General features: G+C 47.7%; 1 protein-coding gene across 2 annotated transcripts in view; it reads right to left on the reverse strand.

The window, feature by feature from the left end:
- IPO4 (importin 4) overlaps positions 1-21,691 on the reverse strand; it is a 2,629,293-nt gene that overhangs the window by 922,229 nt on the left and 1,685,373 nt on the right. The window lies entirely within an intron of this gene.

Genomic DNA, 21,691 nt, shown 5'->3' on the forward strand with positions numbered 1-21,691 from the left:
ACTGGCTGCTTGACAGCTGGGGCAATGTGGTGTAATCACCCTTTGCTTTAGATATAGTATACCTATATCTAACCCTAAAATGGACACACAGATCTCCTATCAGTCACTCCTATGGCAGGCCTTAACAATCCTGAAGGCAGAGTGCTTGGAATCGTGTGAGATGGTGCTCTGGCATGAGCTGAGCCTGTCTGCGGCTTTCGGGATCTATCCCTTAGCCGTTTCCATGATATCGCATACCATATACTCTTAAGTGCATTATAATCCTCGCGGTTAAATGCCAACTCTGGTATCGCTTTATCAAAACATGTCGAGTAAGGTGTCATACGAATTGGAATACTAACCCCTCGCCAATTCTGGCGACGGGGTTAGCATTCCACCCTTCTAGAGGGACACGACATGTATGTAACCCCTAACCCCGGTTAAAGTCAAACAGAGCCTCAGCTCCACAAAATGGATGCTGCCACCGAGACACAAGTCTGCCCTCCTGCTGCTGGGAGTCCTCCCAGAGCAGGAGATAAGGACAAAGGGTTTCCTGCCAGGGGCGGTGCCAGCACCGTCCCAGACAGGGTTTTGTGTATTCCAGGTAGGCAGGGCTTTAGAGGAAGGTGACTGCAAGTGGCACCCCGGTGCTCACTGTGCATAGGCCGGCTGAAACCAGTTCCAGGGGCACTCCAGCCCCTGGCCTGGGGAAAGCCCGCCAAGGAAGTGGGTGTAACCACCCCCCTCCTGGTCCCACCCATAGGGCAGGACCTAGTCGCGTGCCAGCCCCCTTTTCCCAGATAAAGGTAGAGACTGGCCCCCTTCCAAATCAGATCATCTTTGAATCCTGAAACTACTTTCCACGAAAGGAACTCAAGACTTCTTCCTAAGATTTCTCCCTTGTGACTAAGGAGTAGTCACCCTGCATCCGCAGGCACCATCTTAAGAACACTGCGGTCTGCTGCAAGTCTCTCCTCCGGATCAAGACTGCCCAGCTCGACGAGAACCGGCTTCCCTGGCACCTCCGACCTCTACCTACATCATCAGTCACGCTGAGATTCGTGGGTGTGACGAGACCTCGAGGGACCGGCCATCTTCAAGACTGCACGACTTCTGCACAGCAAGCCCGCCGAGTAATTTCCTGGTGAGTGCTTTGGGGTCCGAGAAGCCCCGACCCTGAGCAGCTCCAGCACCGAAGTGCAGCCTCCCAGCATCTCCACGATCTGCGTGGGGCCCTTCTGCTTTTTGCTGCTCACCGCGTTGTTTGGCTACTAGCCCGCTGGCTTGTGGACTTCCGAACGACGCCCGACGACAACACTGCTGCTGGTCTGGTTGCTCCAGACTGGCCCTTGCTTCCCTCCATCGGAGAAGTACCCTGGACCCTCCTGGTCCGCCCAAGACGCCATTTTAGGTCCACCGCGTGGGCCTTGCATTTGCCAAGACTTGTTGCCCAAATCCTGGGTCCAGCGACGTCGACAGCAAGAACCTTCGTGGGACAGCTCGCACCTCCATCCTGGTCGCCGACAACGCCTCCTGGTCCGAGAGACTGCAGAGCCCAGCAGCGCCCACTCACCTGACTGCGGTGACTTCGCCCGGTGCCATCCTGGTGCCCACTTAATCACTGGCTAGTGATTCAAGAACTTGGTCCCCTCTGCTTTCAGGTTCCCTTCTTCCTTGATCCAGGCTTGGATCCATCGAACTTTCCTTCACTGGTCGCCTGCCAGCAACTTCCTTCTTCCAGGCTCCTGGTCCGGCACGAGGATTCCCGACGTCTTTTCAGACCTATGCAGCTGCAGCCCCTGGGCTAGGTAACTTCGGCACTTCGGTGTCCCAGCATAGCCTCACTATCCAAGGGTCAGGATCCACTGTCATTTTCTCCCTACCAGGTCGGGTTCGCCCGTGAACACTAACTTTGTGAATTCTAGCTCCTATAGACTTTGTCCCGCATCCCGCGTGAGAGTGCACACTCTGCACCCGAGTCCCCTGGGCCTCCTAGAAGTAATCTAACGATTCCCTAGTCAAGTCCTAGCGATTCCAAAGCCTATTAGTACTGTACTTACCTGCTAGTAATTTTGCATTCCACTTTTAGAGTATATGGTTTTTCGTGCCCCTCGGGCATTTGTGTATAACGTGCTAACTTAAGTATTTTCGTAAGAGTTTTGTTGTGTGCCTAGCACCCTGTCCTCATAAAGAGTACAGGGTTGTTGTGATTCTAATAAATACACTGTTTATTTTCATAACACTTGTGTGGTGTCCTTTCACTGGGTGTTCAAGGTGTAATGTGATGGTAAAACAGCTGGCTTAACACGCCCTCTAGAGTCTTAGCCTTAGACTGCTCGTATCCATGCTACTAGGATAGCTGGTCTATAAGGTTGACTTACAACCAATCATCAATAAGGGTTGTTTGGAATGATACATAGTGATCACTAGAATAGTGAACACTGCACATCAGGCCAACTTCTCACATGAGGTCACTGCACTCAAAACCTAGAAGTCATCCCTATGGCAGGCTCTTCAGTCCTGTGGGGAGGGTGCTCGTTATTCTGTAGGGTTTGTAAGTGTGGTCAGCCATTTTAAAACTTGTAGTGGATATCAGTCAATACAAGATGTCTAATTATATAGTGGCTGCACCGAAACCGGTCATTCTTGGTTATCAAACATGTTGGAATCATACCCCAACACCAATTCTAGTGTTGGAAGTAGGATCCCATGTTTATTGGGAGGTTCCTTTAGGGTACCCCCTGTACTCACAGTAAAGGCCTTCCAGGGTCTGACAGCAAGCTAGTGCTGCAGCCGACCACAGACACGATTCAGCCCTCCTGCTGCTGAATCAAGCTCGTGCAGGGGAAGACAGAACAACAGGTTTCCTGTCACCGGGAAGTGTGACCACCTCCAAGATAGGACTCAAGAGTATTGGGCTGGGGTGGGGGTGCTTACCAGTGCCATTAGACTGCTTAGAAGGGCACATTTGATGGCTTTCTTGCATACTCCAGTTTCAGCCAGTTCAGGGAGAACTTGGCTCCTGCTTTGGTGCGAAACTTGACATGGGAGTATCTCAACTCTGTCCAGCCCCTCCTCCGATAGGGACCCTTAAGTCGTTCCAACCCTTTCCCTAGAATGCTTAAGGGCTTACCTGTGGGTGGCTCTTCAGATTTGTTGTGGGACAAGGCTCAAGCATGAAAGCAGGTCACTCTTTGACCGTCTGGACACTTGCACTTCACTGGACCAAGACTGTACCAAGGAACACTCCTGCTCTTCCTAGTCCTGCTGTTCTGCAAAGACTTCTTTGTCTGTGTCTGTGCTTCTTCCAGGATCTTCAATAGACCTGGGGGCATCAAGAATACCAGAAGTAAACCCCCTTGCATCTTTAACTTGCATCTGCAGGAATTGCAACAAAGCTGACAGGTCTGCTGGTCCCGACGTCCCATGGACTTCCCGAGGCTCGGCAACACAGGTGGTGGTTCTACAACTCCCTCGATGTCTGACCTGTTCTGTCTGCAATGTTGTGGCCAGTATCCCTCGTCGGAATCGCTGGGACAGAATCCAGGTGCACCGCATCGAATTGCCACTGCCACGCAAGACCTGTTGATTCTGCACTCTAGAGATTGTCTTGTTACAAGAAACTCAAGTCTTCGGAATCTCTTTCTGCCAAGTACAACATCCTCACCACATCCTCTGCATCGTGGGCCTTCCTTTTGGTGAACTTGCGACTCCTGTGCTTTCAGCATGTGGGACCTCCTGAAGGTCATTTACCAAGGCGTGTTGGTGCTCCCGACAGACACCGACCACCTAGTCACAGACAATAGACGTGGAAGAGTTTGTGCATGGCTTCTGGTCTTCCTCCGCATCGACTGGTCCTAGCAGAGGCAGCAACAAGTCACAGTCATCACTTCAGAACCATGCAACAACGGTGGACATTACTCTTCCGTGTCTCCTGGTCACTCATGAGTGCCATAGACTTTGTCCCCTCTACTTGCACGTTCTTCATTTAAAAAAAACACCCCTGGATTCCACCTGACTTCTTCTTGAACTTCTCCAGGGGCCTTTTCTTCAAAATATACACTGTCGTCTATGGCAGGTTCCGATGTCTCTTCATTCCGATGCACCCGGCTCCTCTGGTGCATGTAACCTGTTTCCTGGGGTATCCACGGGTGGGGTGGCTCTCCAACCATCAGTCCTCCAAGGGAATTCTTCTGAGTCCTCTGGGAAGAATCTTTCTGCAAAACTGTGGACATGGGAGTATCCTCTCATCTGTCCACCCCCCACTTCCCCTTGCCCCCGCCAAGTGGTTTCAACTCTTTTCTTAGGGCATTTAAGTGCTCTGCTGTGGGTGGCACCAGAATCAACCATTAAACGTCATTCTTTGTAGGCAGTTGGCTTTGTGTATACTATAACAAAGTTAAAGCGTGCACAGAGTCCACGGAGTAACCAGAGGTATAACAGAGGCTAAATTAGGTAACTACTAACAGCTCTCATTGTGGTAGTGTTGGCAAGCATTTAGGCTTATCCAGAGGGTGTGTTAAGCATTTCTTGTATTCACTCACTCAAGGACTGATTACACACACTCAGACAGAATCCAGACCAATTGGGCAGTACATAAACGGTATACTAATATTTTATTTCTAGAACCAAGCAGGACTTAGTACAGGTAGGTAAAATGCAGTTTGAATTGTAAACCTTTACACAGAAATGCAATTGGAACGGATTTACACTTATTACAGCTTCAATTATACAGTATTAACTTTTAGAATACTTTTTGATTACATCTACTACTTGGGATGGTATGCCTTGATACCACACCGAACGATCTTACAATGCAAGGCAAGTAAGACTATTCTTGGTTAAGTTATAGTTACTTTTTCCTCTATATAAAACAGCAGTTCAACACAGAAAAGTTTAGGCCTAAAAACTCATTGCATGGGTTCCTATGGGAGAAAAATGGTTATCTGTTTCACAGGTAAGTAAACATCTTACGAGTGGAAGTTTTGTAGGTTAGGACCAAGGTTCCTCAACATCTAGGTAGGAACTGAAGTTGCACCACCAGCGGAACTGGGGCAGCCAGGTGCAGAGTGCAGGGGCCTAATGTTAGCCAATGGGGCTAAAAGGGTCTTTGGTTAGGGACTGCTTATGAGCAGACCACTCTCGTGTGGGAGCAAACTCTTGGGGTTAAGGTCAGCACAGTAGGGGCCAACACAGGGGCAGCAGGGTGCCAAGACGACGTTGGGGACCCTGTGTTTTGAAATTGAGACCTTTGGTTCGGTAAAGTTGCTGCAGGCTCGGGCTGGGAAACTTCCTTTAGGTGAATACTGGCTGGAGAGGTAAGTTGGGTTCTTGGGGATGCCTGGACACCGTCGGTTGGGCCAACCAAGGCCGTGGGCCGTTGGGAGCAGGGGTGTCTTTTGGCATCAGGTCTTCTTACAAGCTACAGTCGCAATCAGGGGACCCTTCAAGTTTAGCCTGCAGGGCTCCTGGACATGCGGGTCTCTGGTTGCAGGCAGGTCTGTGGCAGGAAAGGCCGGTAGGGCTGGGGCCAAAGCAGTAGGTGTCCTCTTCTTCCTGGTTCAGCATAGCTCTTCGTTCCTTCTTCTTTCGTCCTCAAAACACAGGAGGCAAAGCTCAGAGTTCCCCTAAATACTACATTAGGGGCGTTAAAAGAGGTGCACAAGTCAGGACCAATGCGCCAAACTGGTATCTGGGGCATCAACAAGTGGGGTGGCTCTCCGACCTTCAGTTGTCCAATAGAGAATTCTTCTGACTCCTCTGAGAAGGGTCCTTCTTTAAAACTGCAACTGCCAATTCTCCATTGAGCATGCAGCTGTGTTTCCACTCTGCACAAAGCTTCCATGGTGTTCCTGGGTACTCACCTTGGGTGGTTCCTGGTTTCCCAAGATTCTCTGAGCCATCTGGTCGAAGTCCAGTTCTCTTTTCCAGTTTGCATTCCACTTTCTTAGTATATGGTTTGGTCTCCCCCTGGACACCAGTGTACATTTGTTCTACTTACAGGATTATTTTGAAGTATTGTGGTGTATTGAGTTGATATCTCCGGGTAAGAGATTACCAATGTGTTTGTGATTGTGTTGTGTAATAAATAGACTTATTTTTGCTAAACACGGAGTGGTTCTTTTCCATTTAACTTACACTATTGATTAAACTGGTAAAAGAAGCTGCTTAGAACTCCTTCAAGATAAGCTTGAAGGCTGCTCGCTATAGCTTCCACTTTGAGAGCCAATGGTGATCAAAGACCTCTAAAATCACCACAAGGGCTGCCTGGATTAGTGCAAGGTGCACCACTTGAATAAGTGTGCACCACATACTAAGCCAGTCTCCTACAGAACAGATCTGATTATAGGGAGCATCTTAGAGGGAGTCAGGTGTGACTCTGGCACGTGGATAGTGAACCCCAGTGAGTGCAAGAGGTTCGCCATACTCTGGAGGTGGGAGATGACAGCTTGGGGCGAGCCTGCCAACTAGAAAGTCGTAGAGATAGATGAAGGCTGGCACCCCTGATCTCCGCAGATGAGCAGCAACCACCGCCAAAAACTTGGTGAACTCCCGAGAGGTGATGGTAATGGCAAAAGGGAGCATGGCAGATAAAGTGTTAATGGCCCACCCCTAACCCCAGTCTATGGAAAGGCAGGACAGGAATGTGGAAATATGCATAATGTAAGCCCAATGTTACTATGCAATCTACAAGGTCCAGGGCAGACCGGACTTGAGTAAGAGTGAGCATTTTGAATTTCTCTTTTTTCAGAAAGAAATTGATACGGTGCAAGTGGAATAGCCCTTTTGGACAGTCTGAAGAACCCAGTGGTCAGATGTTTTCGAACTCCAGTGGTGCAGGTGATGGCGTATCCTGTCTCCCACTGGGTGCCCATGATGGTCAGAGGGCAAACTAGAGGGGCTTAGAGGCTGTGGCTGATGAAGGGGTGGGGGGAGGAGAGGGGGGGGGTCTGGCCACCTCTCTGGCTACCTGACCAACAAGATCTGTGGGTGCTGTGTACTCGGCCACACAAAGACTAGGAAGTCTGCTGGCCTTGGTGGCTGGGAAGTTAGAGATGCGGCTGGTAGCCTCTTCAGGGGCCACAAAAGGAGCAGAAGGAGGACGTTGAATGGCGAGGGACCCTGGAAAGGCTCAAGAGACTGGCCACAGTCTGCTGTCCTTGAAAAGCTCCAGTGCCAGCCATCAAAGGGCATGTCCAGGAGTGAGGCTTGGACAGTCTCAGAAAATCCAGTCATCCTCAGCCAGGTGTGGCTTTGCAAGGTCACAGACTATTAAACCGATCTGCCAAGTGCATTGGTCGTAAATAGCCCACAACAAATGGAGAACTTAGCTGCACCTGTCCTGTCAACAATAGCCTGGGAGAGCTCGCAAGACTTGAGCCTTCTCTGAGGCCACTGGCAGCACCTGCAAACCGAATCTCAGAAAGATTGGGAGTATAAACCCAAAAGACAAGCATTTTTCACCGACTGCAGTACCAGGCTGGCAGAAGATAACAGCTTTGTCCCCAAGGTATCCAGCCTCTTGGATTCCTTCGCAGGGGAAGTGGAAGGGAATACACCTGGATTTAACTTGGAAGTGGAGGCTTAGACCACCACGCTCTCCCGGGTGGGATAGGTTGTGAGGAAACTGGGGTTCCCTAGGGTGGGGGGGGTGCCAGCGGGCAATCGACATTCACAGGAGCTTCTGTGCAACGCTTGGATCAGGACAATGTATGACATTGTTCTGCATTTTGTCCATCAATTGATCTTTTTGAAGAGCAGGATGTCCAGTAGGGTTATGGTATACAAGAGAAGCAGTTCAGGGAGGTGACTCCTGGCTGCAGCACCTCAGTCAAAACATTTGTCTTGACAGCCAGAATGGGCAGCTGAAGGTCCAGGACCTCAGCCCCCGTCCTCACAACCACAGTGAATAAGCCTCCTTCCTCCATAGTGAAGGGGGGAGGAGAAACCAAGCCAGTATCTGATGTCCAGTCCACCGAAATCCATCGGATCCTCACACCAGGTGACATCTATGGGCTGGTAGTCATCAGGATCCAGTGCCCCCTCCAAATCATCTCAAAGTCCTAACCCAAAGAAATAAGGCTTAGGATCCAGTCTGGATGGTCTGCCCTTAGTCGGTGCTGTGTCAGAGTCAGGGATGATTATGGGGATTGTGCCGCCTGAGATGACTGCAGTGGAACCGGTGCCAGGGAAGGTCGCAGTGGCTCGATCAGCACTGGTCCGGGTCTTTTCATGGAATCCAAGGGGTCCAACTGGCGCCTGGGACAAACATGCCGACAGAAAACCAGTAGGGGCCCCTCCTGAGCTTCTAGGGCCTGAAGGCACTCCACCAGTCAGGCTGACCAAATATGAGGTGCAGGGTGTCATAAAACTCACAAAGCTGGTTGGGGGTAGCTCGGCTCCTAGAAACTTGGGGAGGCGTGGAGACAGCCCAAGTGCCATCTCAACCGTGGAGACAGGCCTCAAATGCTGATGATCCTTCATCTCACAAGGGTGACTTCGACGGACGGGTGAAGACCTCTTACACTTTTTACTCTTCTTCCATTTGTGGGTCTTACCCGAAAACCTGGGCGCGTTTAACTGAGACAAACGAGAACTTGGGGTGGTTCCACATCCAATACCACGGCCAATCGCTCTACCAGATTTGAGGAAATTGCTGGTCGCATGTCGAGCAGCAAGAAGCTTCAGGGACCACTCCCACAAGGCCTTTGGGTGGAAGGTGTGACTCTCAACTTATGTCATGTTAGTGCTCGAGGCACCAGTTAGAGACAAGGTGTGGATCGGTCACTGACATCTGCCAGAGGCAGGCACTACAGGGCTTGAAACCAGCCTTCCTCATGTACATTATGCCATACCAGGAGAAAAAGTCAAAAATATTGTCGACAAAACGGTCAAGAAAAGGTCAGTCAAGAAGTGACTATGGATAGTTCTTCTCCAGATCTGGGCTGACTGTTGCCGAAAGAAAATAATTGGTATTTTGCGCCCTGAGGTGGTGCCAACGTATGCACTGTGAAAGTCACTTCTAGCACAGACGACGCCATATGGCACGCCACGTAGGGGCACGCAGAGAGTTTGCACAAAACAAATTGAGGACTGGAGATTATTCTGAGGTACGCAAGCTGTATCATATTAAATCTTTCAAACAGTTGGATGTTGATTTTCCTTCAGACAGCAACACCTCAGAAGAATAAATATTTCTGACAACAGTGCCTAATGTCGCCCACCAATAAGTGAATCCATTGCACTTGTGTAATTATTTACATTTTAAGGTCGATTATTAGCCCCTGGCTTTTTAAGATGTTCACTGTTCGTAGGAATTGTTTAATTACTAGGCCTGGAGATGATGCCTATATTTACCAATTATCCATGGAAAGACCTTTAACTTCCTGAGACAAGCAGCTACTAAAGGCATGCGCTTTGAAAAAGTGTGAGGAACTGACTTCAAGCTGAAGGATATAGTTTTGAATTGAAGCACAAGTTACTACTTGTGTAACGATATATCTGTAAGGGACATTAGTTAGTGATAGATTCCTTACTTTAGAATATCCCCAGGCGTCAGGCTGGATCCGGAAATTTTTGCGTAGCAGTACCCTTGCGCGTCGGTAGGCGTCGTCTGCGGCTCCGCGTCCGCCGTGGGCGCCGTGATGACGTCGTCGGAGTACTTAGACGCCGCCTCGGCATGCTGACGTCAGTTCTTAGACACAGCTTTTCCGAGCCAGAAACACAGAGCCATGTTAAAAACCAACACTGGTGCCAGTGAAACTAGGGCCCTGAAAGGGGATGACCTTAACCCTAGATATCGGTTCGCAGAACGGGGAGGATGGGTGGGTCGGTAAGGAATCTATCACTAACTAATGTCTCTTACAGATATATCGTTACACAAGTAGTAACTTGTGCATCTGAAAGAGACACGTTAGTGATAGATTCCTTACCTTAGAATAGATACCCCAGCAATACCAACCCCGGTGGTGGGTCTGCGATCTCGTGTCGGCCTCGGAGATGCCTGGAAGTCCGTGTCCTTTGTCGCAGATTCTTCAGGATCCTGAAGGAGCCTCGAAAATGCAGACAGGCAAGATGCTTCTTTGGTGCCTGTTTGAACAGGGGAGTCACTCCTTGATCCTAAGGGAGATATCTTCCGTCTTCTAGTCGATATAGAATGTCGAAGGTCCAAGATATGTGTTGCAGAGTTTTGTCCAGGGTAATCTGAAGTCCTAGGGACTGGGTTCCTATACTTATACTAAGTTTAGGGGTTGGACTAACTCTAAGGTCCCACCTATGGGAAGACCTGGGGAGGGGGTGGTTACACCCCTTCCCCTTTGTTCAGTTTCGCGCCAGAGCTGGGGCTGAGTGCCCCAGCAACCGTTTTGAACTGGGGTATGCACAGAACACCTGTGTGCCCCAGGCACTGTCTGAAAAGCAATAACTGAATGCACCCACCCTGCCCAATACACTAAAGCCTGTGGTGGAGGTGGTTATCCCTCCATGGGCAGGAAACCTATTGCCCAGGCCTCCCCTGCCGGAGTTTCGTCCAGCAGCAGGAGGTCAGACTCGTGTCTGTGGCAGCAGCATCCACTTTGTGATGCTGGGGCTCTGTTTAAATTTTACAGGTTAGACCAGTGTGTACATGTCTTCACCCTCTAAAAGGGTGGAATGCTACCCACGCCACCAGAACTGGCAGGAGTGGTTTGGGGGGGGGGGGGGGGGGGGGTAATATTCCAAAGTGTTTGACACCAAACATGACATGTTTTGTTGCAGCCATTCCAAAGTTGCCATTAACTGCGAGGTTATAATGCACTGAAGAGTATATAGTATGGCTGTATCACAGAACAGCTATAAGGAAGGGATTCCTAAAGCTACAGAGGGGCTCAGCTCATGCTTGGGCACGCTCTCATACAAAACCAAGCACTCTGCCTTCAGGATTGTCAAGGCCTGCCATAGGAGTGACTTATAGGTTTATATGTGTCTGTATATAAAGGTAGATAGAGGTATAATATATCTTAGTAAGGGGTTCAAGTACCACCTTACCCAGGCTGCAGTAGCAGACCTGTGGTGCCATTTTGGAAGACTTACCAGGAGTGGAATAATAAATGCTTCAGCCCCAGGTAGGCCTCTGGGGTACCTATGTCCTTATGGTTAGCATGGCCCCAGCCAGACTAAAGTTGATAAATCGGTGAAACAAGCAAAAAGTGGGGGTAACCATAGGAAGCAGATCCTACTCTCCTACACCTACCTTTTTCGTTAGATAGATACTTCTTTCTGAAGGCCCACATCAGTAGAATAGATTCCAAAGCAGTACCCTGCTCGGAGGAAGGTTGATGGATGATGAAACCAGAACATTTTGCAGGGCAGATCTGGGTAAGTGACCGTTCCTGCCCACTTCAGAATCCAAACTTTAAGGTATGGCAAATGTGTGCCTGAATGCAGACATCGCTGCTTTGCAAATCTCTACTATTGGCCCTCCTCTGGCAAGAGCAGAATTGGTTGATTTGGCTCTCGGGGAACCTGCTCTGATCCCTTTGGGAGGGTCTTTCTTGCCCAATGCATAGCACGTCTTAATGCTGAGGATTAGCCATTGAGACAGGGTTATCTTCTCAACAACTTTCACTTTCGTGGTACCTCAATAGACCATGATGAGTTGTGCTTTCAGTAGTACTTCCTTGGTATGATAAAGGTAGCAGGTGACCAACCACATAGGGTAAACCAATGTAATTTCCTCCTAGAGTAACTGAGAAGCTGTACGTCTCTTCTTGCTTTTTCAAAAGATTTGAAAACGTGGCTCTTTTAGCCTGTTGCGCTTAGGAATCCCCTTATCTGCTGTGCGCCGGAAAACCCCCAAGGCAAGCTGCGCACATTACAAATTCCAAAAACAATAATAACCGCTCCTCCTCCTTTTTGGAATGAGTCGGGGATAAAAGGACAGGAGATTATCAGGCCTCGAAAAATCATAAAAGTTTTACTAGACCTGCAGGTCAAGTAACCTGAATAATGTACTTGACTTAATTGTTTTGTACTTGACCCATAAACTGGTCTTAAATTGTGTGATCATTGGAAAATAAACAAGTTACTTACCTTCGGTAATGCTTTCTCTGCTGGATACAGTAACTGCCTGTGCATTCCTCTCCTTTTGAATTACTACTGCGCCAGCATTCCACTGAAACTTTTTCTTAGCTCTCCCACGTCAATAAGGATGCCACAATGGCACAGCTCCACTCGCGACTACACAGGACGTCACAGGAGCCATAAGACGACCTCGGTGGCGTGCTGACATCAGTTCCACCCATTTTTTCCGTGCCTCCGAGGCGAATGGGTGGACCGACAACATAATTGAAGCATACACGCCATTCAATATATAAATGAATACACAGAGTATACAGTTAAAAAGGAAAAGTTAAAGAAATAAAGTGTTTCCTACCAACCAACAGTATGGCAAGCAAAAGACGTAGGAAAACAACCATGTCAAACAATGAAAACTTTTTCGGTATACAAACATGGACAACGGGGAGGAGGGTGTGTCAGTGAGAAATCCACAGGCAGATACTGTATCCACCAGAAAAAGCGTTACCGAAGGTAAGTAACTTGTTCTTCTGATGGATACATCTGCCTGTGGATTCCTCAGCTTTTGAATTGAATCCCACAGCAGTCCTGTTCCCGGAGGAGGGTGTCTACCTACTCATACCAAAACATCATGCAACACAGAACGAGCAAATGGCCATCCCTCCTCACCTCAGAATTCCAAGCAATAATGTTTCCCGAAAGTTTGGACGGAGGCCCATGTTGCAGCCTTACAAATATACACTACAGGAACACCTCTAGACAAAGCAGATGTGGTAGACATAGCTCTAGTGGAATGAGCTTTAATACCTTCAGGAAGCTCTTTCTTGGCCAGGGCGTAGCATATCTTGATGCTGGATAACGTTCTCTTGTGAACGGCTTTGCCCTTTGATCTTGCCAACAAAGTGATGGTCGTCCAACCTTGAGTCCTTGGTTCTGTCCAGGTAGAAACTGACCGCCCACCAGACGGTGAAGTCTCTCACTCTCCTTGGAAGGGTGAGGGGGAGGATAGATGGTAGGCAATGTCAGACTGTCCCAGGTGGAAAGGAGAAACCACCTTGGGCAGGAAAGCAGCACTGGTCTCAAGAATCATCTTGTCTGCATGGATAGTAGTGAAAGGGGGCTTAGAACTAAGAGTCTGCAGCTTACTCACCCTCCTGGCCGAGGTAACAGCCACCAGAAAAATTGTCTTAAAAGAAAGCAGCCTCAACAGACAACTATGAAGAGGCTCAAAAGGAGATCACTATAAGAAATGTAAGAACCATATTCAGTCAGTCAGTCAAAGTACTTTTATTCGATTTTGATGAAAATCATAAAAAGACATTTCATACAAAAGTTCATGAATATGTTTACAAATACATCAACTGCAATCATATTAAAAAAGATTAAAATGCATGACCAAGGCTTTACAATACAACCTTATAAAGAGCAGTTTACATATTTAAAAGTCTAAAAGTATCCGCAACGGCAAGTGCAGTGCAAATAAGCGATTTAGTCTACGACAAAAGAAAGTCATTATATGCTGTCGATAGATACAAGTTTGCCTTTAATGCGCGCTGCTGCGGCCAAGAAACATCCCATACAAAAATTATACCACATTTAATTCCCACTGAGGCATAATAAAGGGAGTGGGAGGGTACCTATTGGTGAGGACCTTAAGGAACCTCATGACAATGGGAGATGTAAAGACGGCTGGTCCGCCAAACAAAGAAAGGCCGACACAGCCAACAAGTAGCCCTTAACCCTCGTCACAACACAACCTTGCTGGGCCAAAGAAAATGAAATAATAAGTACATCCGATAAACAGGCCTTCAAAGAATCAATGGACTTCTCTCCACACCACTTCACAAACTTGGGCCATCTCGAAGAATAAACAGATTTGATGGAGTGTCTACTAGATGATAGAATAACATCCACCACATCCGGTGGGAGAGAGAAAGAGCTCAGGTTGCCCCGCTCAATCTCCAGGCGTGAAGGTGCAGGCTCTAGAAGTGGGGGTGTAGAACCTGCCACTGTGACTGCGACTGCGAGAGGAGATCTGCCCTGAGAGGGAGACGGAGCAGAGGGTGCGATGAGAGGTGAAGAAGGTCTGTGTGAGAAGTTGGCCTGATGTGCAGTGCTCACTATTCTAGTGATCACTATATATCAGTCCAAACAACCCTTATTGATGATTGGTTGTAAGTCAACCTTATAGACCAGCTATCCTAGTAGCATGGATACGAGCAGTCTAAGGCTAAGACTCTAGAGGGCGTGTTAAGCCAGCTGTTTTACCATCACATTACCCCTTGAACACCCAGTGAAAGGACACCACACAAGTGTTATGAAAATAAACAGTGTATTTATTAGAATCACAACAACCCTGTACTCTTTATGAGGACAGGGTGCTAGGCACACAACAAAACTCTTACGAAAATACTTAAGTTAGCACGTTATACACAAATGCCCGAGGGGCACGAAAAACCATATACTTTAAAAGTGGAATGCGAATTACTAGCAAGTAAGTAACAGTTCTAATAGGCTTTGGAATCGCTAGGACTGGACTAGGGAATCGTTAGATTACTACTAGGAGACCCAGGGGACTCGGGTGCAGAGTGTGCACTCTCACGCGGGATGCGGGACAAAGTCTATGGAGGCTAGTAAAGGCAAAGTTAGTGTTCACGGGCGAACCCGACCTGATAGGAAGAAAACGACAGTGGATCCTGACCCTAGGATAGTGAGGCTATGCTGGGACACCGAAGTGCCGAAGTTACCTAGCCCAGGGGCTGCAGCTGCATAGGTCTGAAAAGACGTCGGGGATCTCGTTGCCGGACCAGGAGCCTGGAAGGAAGAAGTTGCTGGCAGGCGACCAGTGAAGAAAAGTTCGATGGATCCAAGCCTGGATCAAGGGAGAAGAAAACCTGAAAGCAGAGGGGACCAAGTTCTTGAATCACTAGCCAGTGATTAAGTGGGCACCAGGATGGCACCGGGCGAAGTCACCGCAGTCAGGTGAGTGGGCGCTGCTGGGCTCTGCAGTCTCTCGAACCAGGAGGCGTTGTCGGCGACCAGGATGGAGGTGCGAGCTGTCCCACGAAGGTTCTTGCTGTCGACGTCGCTGGACCCAGGATTGGGCAACAAGTCTTGGCAAATGCAAGGCCCACGCGGTGGACCTAAAATGGCGTCTTGGGCGGACCAGGAGGGTCCAGGGTACTTCTCCGATGGAGGGAAGCAAGGGCCAGTCTGGAGCAACCAGACCAGCAGCAGAAATGTCGTCGGGCGTCGTCAGGAAGGCCACAAGCCAGCGGGCTAGTAGCCAAACAACGCGGTGAGCAGCAAAAAGCAGAAGGGCCCCACGCAGATCGTGGAGATGCTGGGGGGCTGCTCTTCGGTGCTGGAGCTGCTCAGGGTGGGGGCTTCTCGGACCCCAAAGCACTCACCAGGAATTCACTCGGCGGGCTTGCTGGAAAGAAGTCGTGCAGTCTTGCAGATGGCCGGTCCCTTGAGGTCTCGTCGCACCCACGGTTCTCAGCTGGGCTGTAGAGGTGGGTAGAGGTCAGAGGTGCCAGGGAAGCCAGTTCTCGTCGAGCTGGGCAGTCGGATTCCGGAGGAAGGACTTGCAGCAGACCGCAGTGTTCTTAGATGGTGCCTGCGGATGCAGGGTGACTACTCCTTAGTCACAAGGGAGAAATCTTAGGAAGAAGTCTTGAGTTCCTTTCGCAGAAAGTAGTTTCAGGATTCAAAGATGATCTGATTTGGAAGGGGGCCAGTTCCTACCTTTATCCTGTAAAAGGGGGCTGGCACGCGACTAGGTCCTGCCCTATGGGTGGGACCAGGAGGGGGGTGGTTACACCCACTTCCTTGGCGGGCTTTCCCCAGGCCAGGGGCTGGAGTGCCCCTGGAACTGGTTTCAGCCGGCCTATGCACAGTGAGCACCGGGGTGCCACTTGCAGTCACCTTCCTCTAAAGCCCTGCCTACCTACAATACACAAAACCCTGTCTGGGACGGTGCTGGCACCGCCCCTGGCAGGAAACCCTTTGTCCTTATCTCCTGCTCTGGGAGGACTCCCAGCAGCAGGAGGGCAGACTTGTGTCTCGGTGGCAGCATCCATTTTGTGGATGCTAAGGCTCTGTCTGACTTTAACCGGGGTTAGGGGTTACATACATGTCGTGTCCCTCTAGAAGGGTGGAATGCTAACCCCGTCGCCAGAATTGGCGAGGGGTTAGTATTCCAATTCGTATGACACCTTACTCGACATGTTTTGATAAAGCGATACCAGAGTTGGCACATAACCGCGAGGATTATAATGCACTTAAGAGTATATGGTATGCGATATCATGGAAACGGCTGAGGGATGGATCCCGAAAGCCGCAGACAGGCTCAGCTCATGCCAGAGCACCATCTCACACGATTCCAAGCACTCTGCCTTCAGGATTGTTAAGGCCTGCCATAGGAGTGACTGATAGGAGATCTGTGTGTCCATTTTAGGGTTAGATATAGGTATACTATATCTAAAGCAAAGGGTGATTACACCACCTTGCCCCAGCTGTCAAGCAGCCAGTTGTGTCAGATTTGGATGGCCAGCCAGGGGTGGCATAATACATGCTGCAGCCCCTGGTAGGCCCTGGGTACACCTATGCCCTGGGTACCTAAGGTACACTGTACAGGGACTGATAAGGTGACTCAGTATCCAATTTAGATATGTACCTAAGGTACATGGAATCCATTTTACAGAAAGAGCAGTGGGCCTGAGGTCCTGAATAGCAGGGCCTCAGGTCAACTAAGTCAGAAAACCAGCAAAACACCAGGCAAAAAGTTGGGGGCAACCATAGTCAGGGTTCTACCTTCCTACAGTCTGTGTGCCACACACTTTTTGGCCAATCGATGGGATCAATATAAATTGGGCCCGGTCTTGGTGAATCTTCCTCAGAACCCGAGGAATCAAGAGTATGGGAGGAAACGCATAATGGAGTTGTGAGCCCCAATCCAATTGAAAAACGTCCCCCAGTGCTCCCTGCATCGGAAACTGGAGACTGCAGAAAAACGGGCAGTGCGTGTTCTCTTGAGTGGCGAAAAGGTCCAAAAGAGGAAAGCACCACATCTTGAAGTGATGGACCACCTCGGAGAAAGCCTCCACTCGTGATGGGCCAGGAATTGCAGGCTGAGACTGTCCGCACGCACATTCAGCACTCCAGCCAGATGATTTGCAATTACACAAATCTGATGACCCTGAGCCCAGGACCAGATTTGTGGAGCCGATCTGCAGAGAAGATACGACCCTACACTTCCCTGTTTGTTTATGTACCACATCGCGGTAGTGTTGTCCGTTAGGACTTGAACAGACTGACCGCAAAAGGAGGGAAGGAAAGCCTTGAGAGCCAAATGTATCGCCCCGCGATTCCAGAAGGTTGACCTGAAGCAATCTTTCTTCTGGAGACCAAAGACTGTTGCAGGGATTCTGCTCTTACACAGAACTGTGCATAGAGACTTAGGACCTCAGTGAATTAGGGTGTACCAAAACCCACCTTAGTACCCAAACCCCCTACCAGGCTAGCAATTATTGACTCATTGGTTCTTCGTCCTATAGCAAAAACACCAATGATTAGTCAACCCAGAACATGAGATTTAGGTTACCTCAGGTAAGATGGATAACAAGAGCACTCTTTCGTTACAGTCTTATACCAGTCCAAAACAAGAAATAAATAGAGACACGTGCAAGTTTGAAATGTTTATTTCTAACGCCGTGATCTCATGCGCAGTACCTTAGATAATACAAGCAAACATATTATCAGAAACAAGGTTATCAGAATTGTTACTATTCCATAAAATACAAAGGGAGAAAGAATCTTATAATGCTAATGGGAAACAGGTTTAAAAAGTACCTAGATGTCACCCTCCCTAGTTAGTGAGTTAGTTTATAACTAATGAAGGTCTCATAGGATTACTTGGGCGGCCCCATACCTCTGGTACTCAGCAGTAGTGGATCACATCGAGTTCTTCACAAGCTGTCAGGATCCGAATGTTCTCCAAAATGTGTCTGATCATGCCTGCACCGTGCATTATTAAACGCGCTAGTATCAGAGGTGGCCACAGCTACATATGTGTTATGGCTAGAACATGCGAGGATCATTCCGAATAACAGACACAGTGTTCAAGATAACCTTGACAGTCTCGGCTCTCCATGTGCGGACTAAACTAGCGAGGCAGTTTAGAAATGTAGCATAACAAGCTATTCTCATGTGAAGCAAAATACTTAGCCTTCTCTAAACAATGTCGCAAGTGCGTGTCATGTGCAAAGCAGAGCAGGAAAGCAAAAATAGCGTTTAAGCTTCTAGTAAACCCATGCTAACTTAACACTGTGTGAAAGTAAGGCTCGTCCTCACTACTACACCATCCCTTGATCGAAGCACGTGACCTAACGTGGGCGAATTAGTAACACAGAGTCCAAGCCTGAAAAGCAGAGTCAAGTTCAAATGTGCCAAATAAATAAATAAATAAATTATTCGTTGTTCGATAGAAAGCAGCAGCTAAAAAATAGAGAATAGGTTAAAAAAAATATATAAAGAGTCTCATTCCATCACCGTATAAGCACAATATGTTACAAGTGCCTCCAATAGGAAGTCATTGTTCTCATCTGAAAACATGTCAGCCATCCAATCCAATAGTGGGAATGAACACACATGTTCTTCAACGACCGGAGCCTATAGTACCATCGGAGGAAAACTCTGATCATCTTCAATATAACTGCGTGCCAAGAAGTCATGTGCCGCTGCAAAAACATTCCAACGCCCCATTATTCCATGTATCGCTGCTACGGCCATAATCCCGCCGCCAGAACAGAGCAAGTCATGAACCACTAAGGGGCTCATCAGTTTGTCATAATCCGCGTTGGGAGACACCGTACAGCAGAGAAATCCAGGGCCCAGTCGAAATCGCAGCTCAGGCAATGGAAGACAGGCTGAACGCATGTGAAAAAGGAGAATTGAAAGGTTAATCCATATGCTGCACTCAATGTTGCTAGAGGCAGCGCTCCATAATAACTAAGCATTCGGTTGCGGAGTAGCAACAACCGGGACATATGGTCGGGTGCTGCAGGATGTGCATCCATTTTTAAGCAAATAAATCAAGAGCAGCACACCAGCAACTAATGCGAGAGTTAATGGAAATCCACCAAAAAGGCTGGAAAAAAATCGAATGAAATAATGCGTGGAACACACCAAAAATAGTTTGAACAGAAGTCACAAGACCACTGCTTAGGACTTTAAAAAAGTGTGCTAACCCCGTAGTCGAGGACGCATTAAAGATAGTGTGAATTAACTCCCCAAAATGCAAGGGCAGGCCAGTATTTAATAACGCATGCAGTTCAGTGCGGGTATTTGCCACGTGAAGGACAAATGTTTCTCTAGCAGATGTAAGAGCAACCTCTTTTTGAGACAATAGCGCTCTTATACGCCTCATTTGGTTGGACTCTGCTTTCAAGGTCGGAATCGACGGCCAGATGGAAACATCCAGCTTCCCATGCGGAGGAGGAAACAGAAATTTTTTACAGCAAATTACATGCTCAGTGACCGACACCACATAAGTGATACCGGCCAACATCCCACAACAATGTGCATTATTTAACAGTAAATAACTCCCGTTTGCCAGTAAAGTGAATGTTGGTATGATAGCAGGTGTTGGAGTGCCTTTCAAAATACAGACCAAATTAGGGGGCTCCTGATTACAAGAGCCATGCAATTGTATGTGTCTACAAATTAAAGAGTTGTCTGGCGCTGTTGTTCAATCCTCACCATTCAAATAAACTTATTTACCCTTCCTTAGACACCTATAGGTAAACGGTAGTGACCAAGCTTCATGGAGGTAAGTGCTGCCTAAGGGTTCATATCTGCCTATAGCTTAGTACTTCATGCAAGCTTCAAACTTAAACAGGCTGAAAGGTAACGTTATCATTCCGTGAATAAGCCACACAGCAGAATTTTTTTCGGCCACTGAAAATGGCAAGGGTTCAAGTTTTTCAATATGCAACATAGAAAACGTGGCATCTTTCATTGACATGAATTGCTGTTTGTCAGTCAAATTAAAGGGTGCAAATAACGATGAAGTATTCGTGTAATCCCAAGGAACTCGACCTGCCTTTAACGTTTGTAATGTCCAAGCAAACTGGATTATAGAACGCAATTGATTTTGACCATGGAACAAAACAGAAACATCTTCTTGCACTATATCAACAACAGACGATACAATATTGTCTAAAGTGTAAATGCGGGAAGAAAGTGTATTAATGCTATGATCGACAACAGCAAGCACCTTTTCTAAATTAGCCTGATCTATAGCTCTCAATCTTGAAGCAGCTTCAATCCGTGACAGTTTCCAAACTTCATTGTAAATAGCATATACCCATCTTTTGGATCTGCCAGTTGCAGTGCCTTTAATAAAGTCATTCAGGTCAACATCATCAGTCAGTGTAGACAGGTGAAGTTTAACTGACGCGAAAGTGGAGTGTTTGAGCCAATTCTGACATAGCTTGCCCATAGAATAGGTAGTGACAGAATGGTCACTCTCAAAACGGGGATCCACCCTAACCTGTGTGTAGCAGCGGGCCAAACCCAGAAACTGATGCTGGCAGGAATCAGCACTTTTTTGCCACAACAACCAACCTTCAGGATCCAAACTGGAGATGTTAAAGTAAGAACTCAGTATTAACGCTTTCAATTCTCTTATGGAGGTTTTGAAGTAATTATCCCAGCCGGTATACTCTTCCAACTCTGGAAAAGAAGGTGCATTTAATTTTTTAGTAGTAGCCAATCCAAAGCAGGTGGTTTGTGAAATAGTCAAATTCAAAAACAACATATGGTTCGGGATGAGACATGCACGATGCAAAGCCTCAGTGCCTTGCACCTGCCAGTTTTTAGAACCCCAAACTGATTTAAGATCAATGGTATCTTTCCACAGCTCATAGCCCCCTAGAGCCAATTGGTCAAGAAAGGACTTGGAATATAATAATTTGGTGTGGGTCAGTCTAACTTTGGAAGAGGACTTTTCGGTCATCTTAAAATAAAACGCATATGGATTTGTTTGATTAAAATCAGTAAAATATGTAAATCTCTTTTAAAGAGACGTGGAGCTCCCTTCTATAGGAGCAGGGCAGTATTCCCATTGGGTATAATTCACCATATTCCTTCTTGTGTTCGCCTTGTGCAGGTAGTGATTTCCAAAGTGTTGGTAACAATACAAATCACCATAAATAGCAGAATTCAAATATAAATCTTCAGCATCAAAGGCAGAATAATATTTCGAATCTGAAAACAAAGCCTCAACAGCTTGAACATCCCAATCATCAGCATGTATATTCTGCTTAATTACATCCCCCATGGAAACCCTCAGTATATTTGGGACATTAATGACTTCAGTTGGACCATGAATCTGGAACTTCACTGCATCCCAAACAATTCCATCTAAAACTGGCAAAGCAGAGATGTTACCATGCTCCAAGTCTCTCTTGATTCGGTGGGAGGAGAAGTAGGGTGCTAATGTTCCATTAATTGGTCGCACAACTAATCGTTTCTCAACGTAGTGGCCATTCACCAAACGAACGAAAAAAACAATTGACAAACAAAAAAATTGAAAAAAGTACCAACCAAATGTAAGTCCTAGGATGAATAAAAAAAAATATTTTGAAACATGTTG

This window comes from Lissotriton helveticus, chromosome 5_1 (assembly GCF_964261635.1).
Source record: "Lissotriton helveticus chromosome 5_1, aLisHel1.1, whole genome shotgun sequence".
NCBI classification, from domain to species: Eukaryota; Metazoa; Chordata; class Amphibia; order Caudata; family Salamandridae; genus Lissotriton; species Lissotriton helveticus.